General features: G+C 43.0%; 1 long non-coding RNA gene across 1 annotated transcript; it reads right to left on the reverse strand.

Annotated features, from left to right (window-relative positions):
* Nucleotides 1–427: 427 nt before the first annotated feature.
* LOC139565920 (uncharacterized) lies at nucleotides 428–10,334 on the reverse strand. Its single transcript, XR_011673008.1, has 2 exons — nucleotides 9,682–10,334; nucleotides 428–5,883 (listed from the first exon to the last, which is right to left on the reverse strand). It is a non-coding gene; the product is annotated as an uncharacterized lncRNA (long non-coding RNA).
* Nucleotides 10,335–11,602: the final 1,268 nt, after the last annotated feature.

The raw sequence follows: 11,602 nt of genomic DNA on the forward strand, positions 1-11,602 counted from the left end.
GCCTCAGTCACTTACTCACCTTGTCCACTGTCTGTGTGTCTCTCTGTGACATAAGCTAAACATCTAGCTGGCTAGCTCATCATGTCTCAGTCTAAACTGTACACTCAAAAATACAGAAAGGAGTGGTAATCAAACTCTGAATTCAAAGGCTGGTTGAAGCCGTTTATTGGAGATGATACACGGGCATGCTGCCTGTATTTTAAGGCTGATTTCTTACGCCAAACTTAGTGATGTAAAAAAACACATGACAACTCAAAAACATACTCAAAAGGCAAAGCCTTATAGCAGTTCCACCCAAAACAAGCTGCCATTTATGGTTTAAAAAATTGACTCTGCAAAAAAGGCTGAGGCCACCATGGCATTAGCTATTGTTAGTAAAACGTTTATTGGAGACAGGAGACCAAGTGGAGACATAGGACGAGGTGGATAATTTTATAATAAGGCCGTTTTATTAAAGTGTAAAGATATCAGGCAAAAACGTGCACGGCCCCTTTCTGTCAGATTCTTATGAAATCGTCGGAGAAGAGACCGCTCTAAGCAGTACATACAGATTATATAGGCAACAAGCAAAGTAGGTTGATCTTGTCGTCTGGCCTTCCGATTGGTCGATCTGGGTCGTGGGTATTCCTGTTCGGCCTGATGTCGACGTTCCATTGGTTCTTCCCACAGTCCTTTGTCCTAGTCACATCCAAAGGCATCCTGCATGTGCGTTTGTTTTCACAGGCCCTATTCATGGGGGAGGGGATGTGTGTGTGGGTCTGACAAAGTAGTGGGAATGGGTGCATGTTGTGCCAAGAATAGCTTATGTTGAGAAGTGGTTAAAACAAGTTACCAGTATCTTATACAATTTCTTACAAATTCCCCTCTTCACGTCTCACAAGAGACGTGACATAAAAGTAAAAAAAGACAAAGCTATGGGATAAAATTTGTCCGAGGACAAATTTTGTAATTCCCCCTCTTCACGTCTCACCAGAGACGTGACATAAAAGTTTCTTAGTCCTCAAATAGATAGACAGGTCCAGCTTCCCCATCATCAAGCAATGGGAACATTTAGGCCCTTTCCTGAATAGGGTCTATAGCGGCAGTTATAACACGACTAGCAAGCGTGCGCGCACATGGAATGCAACAGCATCCACAAAGTACAAGAATGGCCGCAAAAACAGAAATTGATACTAGGATGGAGGAAACCAGCGTCTTATATTTACCAAAAGCATCCATCCATGAGTCCCACATAGTAGTGTCCACTCCAGAATGCTGCTTCATCTTACCATTAAGGGTACGAAGTCCCTCCAATGCTACAGTCAGACTCCCATCCGTAGCTGTGTTATTGGGAATGAAAGTACAACACTGTTCACCAAACATTGCACAGACCCCCCCCCGTTCAGCCAATAACATATCAACCGCGATTCTATTTTGAAATGCCATCAGGGATGTGGCTGCCAATTGTCCATGGACCGCCTCGAAGCCTTGTTGAGTCCAATTGCCCAGTTTCTGGACATTAAAATGAATGTAGTTAATTCTGTCCACATTTTTATTAACTGTACACCACCAACAAAATGATGATTCAAAACCCGCGGCTACTTGGTCAACCAATTTATACTCATCTGGTACCCCCCTGGGGACACCAATTGCATCAATGTAAGTTGAGTCGTAACTGAGCAAGGACCAAAAAGGAGACCACTCCAATAACTACACCTGGAGTGGCCAACCACACATTAGTAACCCAAAAAACGAGAATATGTTAAACCCTCAGGTCCATCCCTCTATACAACCTGTACCAGGTGGGCTCGTCGCCACCCGGGAACTTCAAACCTTCACAACAGGGAGGACAAACATCACTTTTTATTCATTCGACAACATCAACTACAGCAAACCAAGGGTCCTCCACTGTCAAGCCCACTTTCCTGCGGAAGCTTGTTTTCGTATTAGCCTCTCCAACTGGAGCATCAAGCAGCGGCATCATACCATAGGCCCTTTCCACATCTGTAACAGACTTCAAACAAGGTATGATACAGGCAACACAAAAATGAAAAACAACAACTAGTGTCAGAAATCCAGTAATCATCATTGCAGTATACTTACCAAACCAACCACCCAGCCAGAGAACAGTCCACTCTCCTCCACACCTGCAAGACCCTTCATCTCCACTGATAACCTTGCCAACCCACTCAGAGCTTTTGAAATGCTCCCATCCGGACTAGTATTGTTTAGGGACAAACGTGCAACACTGTTCTCCAATCATTTTACATACACCTCCCTGGTTGGCCAGAATCATGTCCAGTTCTAGTCTATTTTGTCTACTGGTTTGAGAGGTAGCCTCCAATCGTTCAGCCATCCCCGTAAGTACTGTGTGGGTATAGTTTAACAAATCATTGTTAATTATAGTAGATATAATTGATCCAGACCTTTTGTTTTAGCATCAACAATAGCTGGGCCAATGATGGGCATCAGATGCCACAGGCCATCATTCCTGGTTAATGTCTGGAATTCGTGGGGGACCCCTATTGGGACCCCCAACAGGTTGGTGTGCATGTTATCTGTACCCTCAGACCAAGGAGCGTCACGTTTCTGCCGTCTCCTGGGTTGGTCCCAAGCCTCTGTGTCCTGTGTAGCTCCCAGAAGTTGATTAGCTATAATAATAGGCAATGGTGGTATCAGACTGGTCAAAACACATGAGCAACGACAATTTCCTTTCAAAAATGGGGTCAACCGCCTGGCAGGTCCACACATCCACCATAGATCAGCAACACCTCTAGTTAATAGTGGTATTAGTGATGCAGGTAGTAGTAGGGAGCCCTCCATAGTCTATACCTCTACCTGTACCAGTGATACAGCTGTTATATCCCCCATATGCCTTGACTCCCCACGGTACCTTCTGGGGAGGGACTTCTGGGAACACAAGACTCAGAGTTTTACACAGGGTTGAATTTGGCTTAAGCTTTCCAATATGCACATCCAACCTTCCCCATTACTTAGGGCAAATGGGTGAGCAGCCAGAATAGGTCTGGCACGTCCACATACGACACAGTCCTTTCTATTAAGTATTCTGTAGGCCAACCACATATTCTCCCTTTCCTCATAACCAGTTTCAGTCCCCAATTGTTCACTATCTTAGATGTCTTTTATATTTATTACCTGTACCAGATTGGAGAGCTTAGGTGATGGCGTGGGACTTGGTCTTGAAGTGGTGGAGGAGGCCGGCTGAACCCTGGTCCGTTGGAACTGGTGGTGGTTCTGGCAACACTGCGATGGTAACATCCCCATCGTATCCTAATCAGACAGCTCAGGACCTGAAGCAGTCCTGTAAAGCCCCATCCTCTCCCAGAGAACACATCATCAGCCAGAGATCAAGCCACACCTTCACTTCTATGAACGTACACAGTGAGGAAAGGTCGGGGTCAGGGAATTCTTCATTAAGGAGTTGACCCCCGAGCTTTATTAGCAACAGTTCTTCTCCTTAACTCTGTGATCATTCGGCAGTGTCAGTGTGTCTCACCCTCCAAGTGCGATATGCCCCCAGGTCGAGTGAATCACCTTCTCCTTTAATTCACCTGCAACGCATAAAATCCTGGACATACAGATTTGGTTAACCACCAGTTTCTCATTTGTTTTATCTGATTATATATTTAACTTCTATACCTATTTGTTAGCTATAATTTTGAATTTTACATTAGTTTATTTTCCAATAGGCCCCATCCTATCCTAGACCACAATGTACCCCTCCCCCGTTTGATACCTGGCTCTGGCCAGGTATCAACCTTACCTACTCTAAACAATGACTTAGTACATTATAATATAGAAACGTCCCATTCATTCGCCGCATATCCAATTCTCCCTTGGGCGTACATTCATATCTATTCTTTTCCAATTCTCTGTCAAGTGACTTATCTACTTTAAAATGTATCTGTGCTGCTTATATATGTTAAACCCTTTCTCTCCTTTCTTATTACACAGCCTACCTTGCTCATTTCCTGGTCCACCCTCCCCACTCTACTCTCAAACCTTCAAGGTCTCAACAGTGCGGGGTAGACCCATCTGTCTGCCTTTTTCTAATAATAGTCAATAACAACTATGTGTTCTTTTGCAATATTAACTAAGTGTCTCACTGTTTTGACTTTATCTATCCCAAATGCATTTAAAATAACAACATGTCTTATAGTGTCAATCTCTAAAGTCCTTACATAACCTTAATAAACCTATCTCTATCTTCTAATGGCCAAAACAAATGCTAACCTTATGGTCAAGAGTTATAAACTAGTATCCCAAATGACAGAAATTCATTATTCCCACTACATTCTCCCGTGAGTGATCAAGTCACCGGAAAATGCAATGAAAATAGGTCAAAAAGGTTACACCTACATTCGTGTTCCATACCATATCTAGGCATACCAAAAGAACCCTTTATCTTCTCAAAGTCCCTTGCCTAAATAAAACTCAGAAAGTAAAACTCCTATTCCAATATGAGTGTATTCTTTTAAGATATCTTGTCTCTGGGAACACGGAAAACCCCTTAACCCAAACGTTTACCACAAAAACAAAACCTAATAATTATGATAATACCCTTAAATCATCCGTTCTAAATTTCCCCGATGTTTCATGTAACACAACTGTGATAAACGTGTACTGTCCCTTTAAAAACTCCCTGCCAGCCATACCAGGTTGCGAGTCGTTCATTGTTCCCCATAATGAAAACAGATCACGTTTAGAATACGTTTACTTATTGTTCGAAGTCTCTGGTGTTACCTAAACAAAAACCAATAACTTTCAGCAACTTTTGAAAAGTATCTCAAAGCTATAATGTACACATTTTCCCTCTAAATGACACAACCAATTTTCTCTAGCATAATTTAATACGGCCACACCCGGTGGGGAAAGTACACATTTTATCCCGTTCCTCCTATAATACTCAATGCTAAATTCAAAGTTGTGGTTAAATATATGGATTTGCCAATCATTATCAAATGTTAAATATACAGGTTTAGTACTTTTATCAAATAGATTAGTATAGTTCAAATAAAGATATGCGTTTACTAGCGCTCAACCTGTGTTCAGAACGCAGCAACTAGCCAATATAATACCAAAAATGACTGTCTTATTCCTGCCTCTAGGCAAAACATCTAGTTACCCCAACTAAGTTTGGCAGCAAAACTATCGTATAAGTAAAATCGACTTCTCAACTTTCTCCATTCCAAAGTGTAAACCTACCATATACTTCGCTAAATTTATATCGCATGTCACCCAATCCATAACAATAATATCATTAGTCTGTAAATTTAACCTGGATAAGTTATTAAACGTATTCTCTCTACTCCGAATTGGTTTTAAGTTTTTTCTCTGTCACCAGCACTCAAACAGGCTCCTGGGAGACCGTTGAGTGCTGCAATACTGCCATCTTCTGTCCATTCTCTGTATAGCTCTCCACCCCCAAACTAATCTAAGAGTTATGAGTGTGTGGAGGAATATCACAAATAAGGGGCCAGATATCCCTAGTCTTGCCCAGGGAGGGAGAAATGTCCCTCTAAATGGGCGAGGTTCCTTTTTCAGGGGAGGCGGAGTTTGATGCCGCATCCCCTGAGTCAGGAATGTCTTCATTTGGAATCGGATTTAAGCTGTTTAAATCAGCTCTGACTTCTGTCAGTGTTCTAGAAGGGATTGGGGCTGGAGTGCAATGTGTGAGGTGGTGCCAAGGTGCGCCTGATTTACCTTTGACCTGGACTGAGTGTGAAGTAACCTCCCTCACTTCGTACTGTCCAGTCCACCTGGGTTCTAGCCACTTTCTCTTGTGGACTTTTACCCCACCCAGTCACCAATTTTTTACCTTCCGTGGTGCCGGATCTCTCGTCAGCTCCCCTTCTTGGACCTTGTGAATCTGTTTGGAGAGAGCTGCAGAAAGTTCCGTCAATTATCAGACATTACAATTTGTTGTACATCAAGGGCGGGCATATGACCTCCCTCCCTTGGTGAACCCAGCATGAAGAGAGAGATGGGTGCCTGCACCTGGAGAGGCTCTCATGGCCAGCAACGCCAGGGGCAGGGCTTCAACCCAAATCAACTTCAAACCTGCACATACATTTGATTGGCGCGTTCCACGAGACTTTTGAGATTGTGGCCTGTACACTAACCCAAACTTGTGTACAATACCCAATCTTTCCTCCACCTGTCTCAGGTGTTGGTTACTGAAATGGGACCCGTTTGTCGGATCTGATTTGCCTTGGAACTCCATACCTTGGTATGAGTTCGGTTTGGAGCCACTTAATGATCGATTTTGCATCCTCCCTTGCTGTTGGTATTGCCTCAACCCATTTAGAGAACCTGTCTACCATAACTAACAGGTACCTATTTAGAGAACCTGTCTACCATAACTAACAGGTACCTTTTTCCATTTGTCACATTGTCTTGCCCCATATCTGTGTAATCTATGCTGATGTCCTGTTAACCCATTGTGGTCCAACAGTATGGACTGCTCCATGAGCATACGCTGAGTCGGTGTAGATGTTTACAGTCTTTCCTTCAGCTCTTTCCAGAGCTTGTGTCAACCCTATGAATACAGTTAACTGGGCTGATGCAGGTGTGTGATGATGGCAGATTCCAAAGTCACATGTGATCTATCCGGGAGCTGCTGCACCATTGCGTATGCTGCTATGTTCCCTTCCTCTCCTCTATAGCAGCATCCATCTGTGTATAACCATAGGTCCGGGTTGGTGAGTGGTTCGTTCCCCAGGTCAGGTCTCAGTTTCAGTTCCTGTGCAGCTCTTTCTGCACAGGAGTGGGGTAGACCTTCTTCAGCATTGAGTGCGTCTGCCATGTTTTTGTCAGTGTTGACAAATGTGATGTGTGATTGTGTGCATTTATTCTGGATTTTCGTTTTTCTTTCAACGCTGAACGTGAATTCTTTGCTCATCAGATATGCTGCAACCCCATGGTGGGTGTGTATTTCCAATGGATGGCACATTACCAAATGGGCTGTTTTTTCAATAGCTTTTGCCACTGCAGCTACATACCTGGAACATGTGGTTTGTCCTACTCCGATGTGGTCCAATTTGGAGGAGTGATACATCAACACTCTTCTCTCCCCCTCTAGGTTCTGGAAAAGGATGGATGATGTAAATCCTTCTTTTTCAGAAACATCCAGAAGGAACTTGTTTTTTTAGTCAGGTGCTGTTAAGGCTGCTGCCACTTAGAGATCTGTTTTCAAGAGTGCAAAAGCCTTTGATGGTACGAGCCCTCTCCACGTTCAACATCTTCTATCATAGATCTGGCCCGTGCCAGTGACTCCCTAAGGTCTCGCTCCACCTCCTCTTCGTCTTGTCCTGTTTTATTCTCACCTTCATCGTCCTTGTTGTGGTTCCTTCTTAATGAGGCCCCAGAGGAACATTGTCCTGGTGGCGACCATGACCCTTCAGAGACTATTTGACTATCCCCCTGTGTTCTGTTTCTGAACCAGTCTGGGTTTGGAGTGGAAGAAAACTGAATCAGCTCTCTGTCTTCTCTCTTCAAAGGGCCTGGTTGAGACCCATTACCCCCCTCTTGTGGGTTGTTTAGTAGAGACCCACCATGTCCCTGTAGTGAGGCGGGGTTCGAACCACCCCCACGTCCCTGTGTGTGCGCTCTGTCCCTCTCCTTCCTTTCTCGATGATCAGGCCTCTCTTCACACACGAGTTGCCCTTCTTGGATCCCTAAAGTCATGCTTCCTTTTAGGTGTCCTTCATGCACCACAAACACTGGTGCCTGTACCACAGCAGGGGTCAAAAAAGGGTTTTGAGGGAGGTGGCTGAATGGATTTTGAGAATAGGGAGGAGGTGTTATTTTCTCTCCCTGTGGCAGTTCCGGGTATAGTTGGGTGGGGGCCGATGGGGTTGCTATGGTGGTAGGTGGGGCATCATTATTGTTGGGCCTGCCTTCTTTGGTGTCAGTTGGGGCTTCAGTGGCCACCCCCATCATATCAGGTTTCCTGTACGGGAGTGCTCTTCTAATTTCTTCAATTGCCCAAATTCCTATTTTCAGCTCAGCCTCTGCTCTTTCCCTATGCTTTGTTCCTTCTTTTCTAAATAAGTGACTCTTATTCTTATCAACTTCACATTCTATCCCTTGCTTCACTACTTCCTCCAATTCTTTCTCCATAGTGAGGAGTTGCCCTTTTGATGGGGCGACTCCACTAAGGAAACCTGCTTGAGTCCATTTCAGTCTCACTTCTTCCCAAATTCTTTTAACGGATTTGTAGTGTAATTTCCCGCCTGCTCTGTCTTTCATTCTCTGATCTAAATATTCGTTGAATTTGTGTTTGGGGACGATAGTCGTGGTCATTTTGTCGTTAAGCTATGTCTGGGTCTATTATTATCTTTGTATACTTTAGCCCGTCACTGATCGAAACCAGCGATGTATTTTCTTCCTCTAACCTCCCCCAGTCTCGTGTCCGACTCGCGTGGACAAAGAATTTTATTGCCGTGTATTCGATGAATTATTTTCGTTTTCCAACAATATTTCAGCTATATCTTTTTGAAACAATATACGAATATATTCACGCGCTCCTGATATAATTGGAATGACAGTTTTAGGTACTTATAATAAAAATATTATTGCTTTTCGCTTATTCAATTAATTAAATACTTTGGCAAAATATTTCAGAAGTTTCCTTTTGGAAAAATATACTAATGAATTCAAGCGCTCCTGATAAAATTGGAATGGCAATTATAAGATCTTTTATTCGAAAGATATTATTGCTTTTAACTTTTTTCGATTAATTTGAACTTTTTTCCGATTAATTAAATACTTTGCCAAAACACTTAAGACATTTCCTTTGGGGACAACATACTAGTATATTCTAGCGCTTCTAAAATAATTGTCAAATTAATTCTAACCCTTAAGGATTTATCAACAGCACAAGAGAGAAAAACCAGGTCAACTCATCAACCGTAAATGGCTGCTTCACCGCGGCCCACAGATTCTGACTCGGCGGTCACTATGAACTGCAGCCTGAACTTAGCATATAGCTAATTAGTAGCATTCGGTCTCGTGGAACGTTCAATCCCCCACATTTCGACAACACAACTTACACATACAATATCACATTAGATTCCTCACATAACACCTAGCTAAGTATAGCTACTGCACGACTATTTGAATCGTATTTTATTAATTATGGATTCTTCACGGTACCCCTATCTGATCGACTGTCAAATATGGCCCGACTATGTGAATCGTTATATGTTTTTTTTAAAATATGGATTCTTCACGGTAACCCCTATCTGATCGACTGTCAAATATGGCCCGACTATGTGAATCGTTATATATATTTTTTTTTAATGGGTCTTCACGGTAACACTTAGCTGATTTGCCAAATCTAACTACTGCCCGGCTATTTGGATCCCATCTTTTAATTATGGATTCTTCACGGTAACCCCTATCTGATCGACTGTCAAATATGGCCCGACTATGTGAATCGTTATAAAGCTTATCCTTCACTGTACACCTACGCGATCAGCATACCACGTAGTGTCAGACTATGTGAATAAGTCTTTGACCTATTAATACTTAGATATCTGTACACAATGCCTTAAATTCTAAACAATTTCCACATAAATTTAGCAACAATTCACACTCACCACAGTACTCCTGATCATTGAATTTAGATATTGGCTATAATACAATATACAGATTTTGGTTAAACGGGCATCTGCTCACCTCTTTAGTTTCGAGCTCTCTGATCAGTTTCCTGGGTGGGTTGAATCGCGATTCTCCCTCGAAAAGGTCACCTCTCCTCTGGAATCTTTCTCCCTCTCGTCTCCTGTCCGATTAATTTTCTATTGGGCCAAATTCAAAGATGAAACCATCCTCTGCTTACCAAGTCTGTTAGTAAAACGTTTATTGGAGACAGGAGACCAAGTGGAGACATAGGACGAGGTGGATAATTTTATAATAAGGCCGTTTTATTAAAGTGTAAAGATATCAGGCAAAAACGTGCACGGCCCCTTTCTGTCAGATTCTTATGAAATCGTCGGAGAAGAGACCGCTCTAAGCAGTACATACAGATTATATAGGCAACAAGCAAAGTAGGTTGATCTTGTCGTCTGGCCTTCCGATTGGTCGATCTGGGTCGTGGGTATTCCTGTTCGGCCTGATGTCGACGTTCCATTGGTTCTTCCCACAGTCCTTTGTCCTAGTCACATCCAAAGGCATCCTGCATGTGCGTTTGTTTTCACAGGCCCTATTCATGGGGGAGGGGATGTGTGTGTGGGTCTGACAAAGTAGTGGGAATGGGTGCATGTTGTGCCAAGAATAGCTTATGTTGAGAAGTGGTTAAAACAAGTTACCAGTATCTTATACAATTTCTTACACTATCGCTGAACACTGTTCCATGCTGGCATGTGATCACATTGGAGAAGCATGTAGAGCTGCTTTCTCAAACTCTACTGCTGCTACCCACTTCAAAATGCACAGGACAAAGTGCGCAGAAATGATTAATGGTGTTCTAGCACCATACTTTCTGAAAAAGTTGGTCGCAGATGTGGGTGACCAGCGTTTCAGCCTCCTCCTCGATGAGTCCACGGATGTAAGTGTTTCTAAGTACCTGGGGGTTGTGATAAGGTACTTTAGTGACACCAAGCAGACAATTGTATCAACATTTCTGGGGCTTTTTGAGTTGGAGGGAAGAGATGCCAAATCTATAGCCCGTGCTGTTGTGGCTTTCCTCGAGGAGTGTTGTCTTAAAAAAGAGAAACCCCTGGGGATAGGGACTGACAATGCCTCTTATGACGGGGATTAACAATGGTGTCCATAAAGTGCTGAAGGAGGAGTATGGCCTCAAATATCTGGTTCTTATTCGCTGTGTGTGCCACTCTCTGCAGCTTGCTCATTTGTAGTTCTAAACATATTTAGGGTTTTACTCATTTTTTGTCTCTCCCACGGCGTTATTCCTCTCTCCTACAGCGTCCATCACAATTACATGCACATGGCCGATTATGCAAATTAGGCGATGACGTCATTTAGCGACTTCTAGCGACTTTTAGGACAGCCAATACCTACTTTCCTTACTGAGGAGTTGGCAACACTGAGTACTAGCTAGTACTCCGGTAATGTTATGGAGGTGGGGGCGACACCGGTAGCACAGTAGTACACCGGTAGACAGTGTACTTCGTGCCCGCCTCCCGAACACTGCTTTCCTGCAGTTATGTTAACGTTGCGGTGAGGGCAGGTTCTAGGCAGGTGGGACCAATGACAAGAGTGTGCAAAGCTGTCATCAAGGCAAAGTGTGGCTACTTTGAAAAATCTCAAATATAAAATATATTTTTAATTGTTCAACACTTTTTTGGTAACTACATGATTCCATATGTGTTATTTCATAGTTTTGATGTCTTCACTAATATTCTACAATGTAGAAAATAGTAAAAATAAAGAAAAACCCTTGAATGAGTAGGTGTGTCCAAACTTTTGACTGGTACTGTAGTGGAGGCAGCGCCTGTTTTCTTTACGACTAGCGGTAACTCTCCGTGGTTCTAAATCAATAGTTGTTTAGTTCCAAAATGTTAAAAACATTGACTTTCTTGAACATGCTGTAGATCATGTAACTGCAATATGTTTTGTGGACTTCACAGGACAGATGTTG

The sequence above is a fragment of the Salvelinus alpinus genome, chromosome 2, assembly GCF_045679555.1.
Source record: "Salvelinus alpinus chromosome 2, SLU_Salpinus.1, whole genome shotgun sequence".
Classification (NCBI taxonomy): domain Eukaryota; kingdom Metazoa; phylum Chordata; class Actinopteri; order Salmoniformes; family Salmonidae; genus Salvelinus; species Salvelinus alpinus.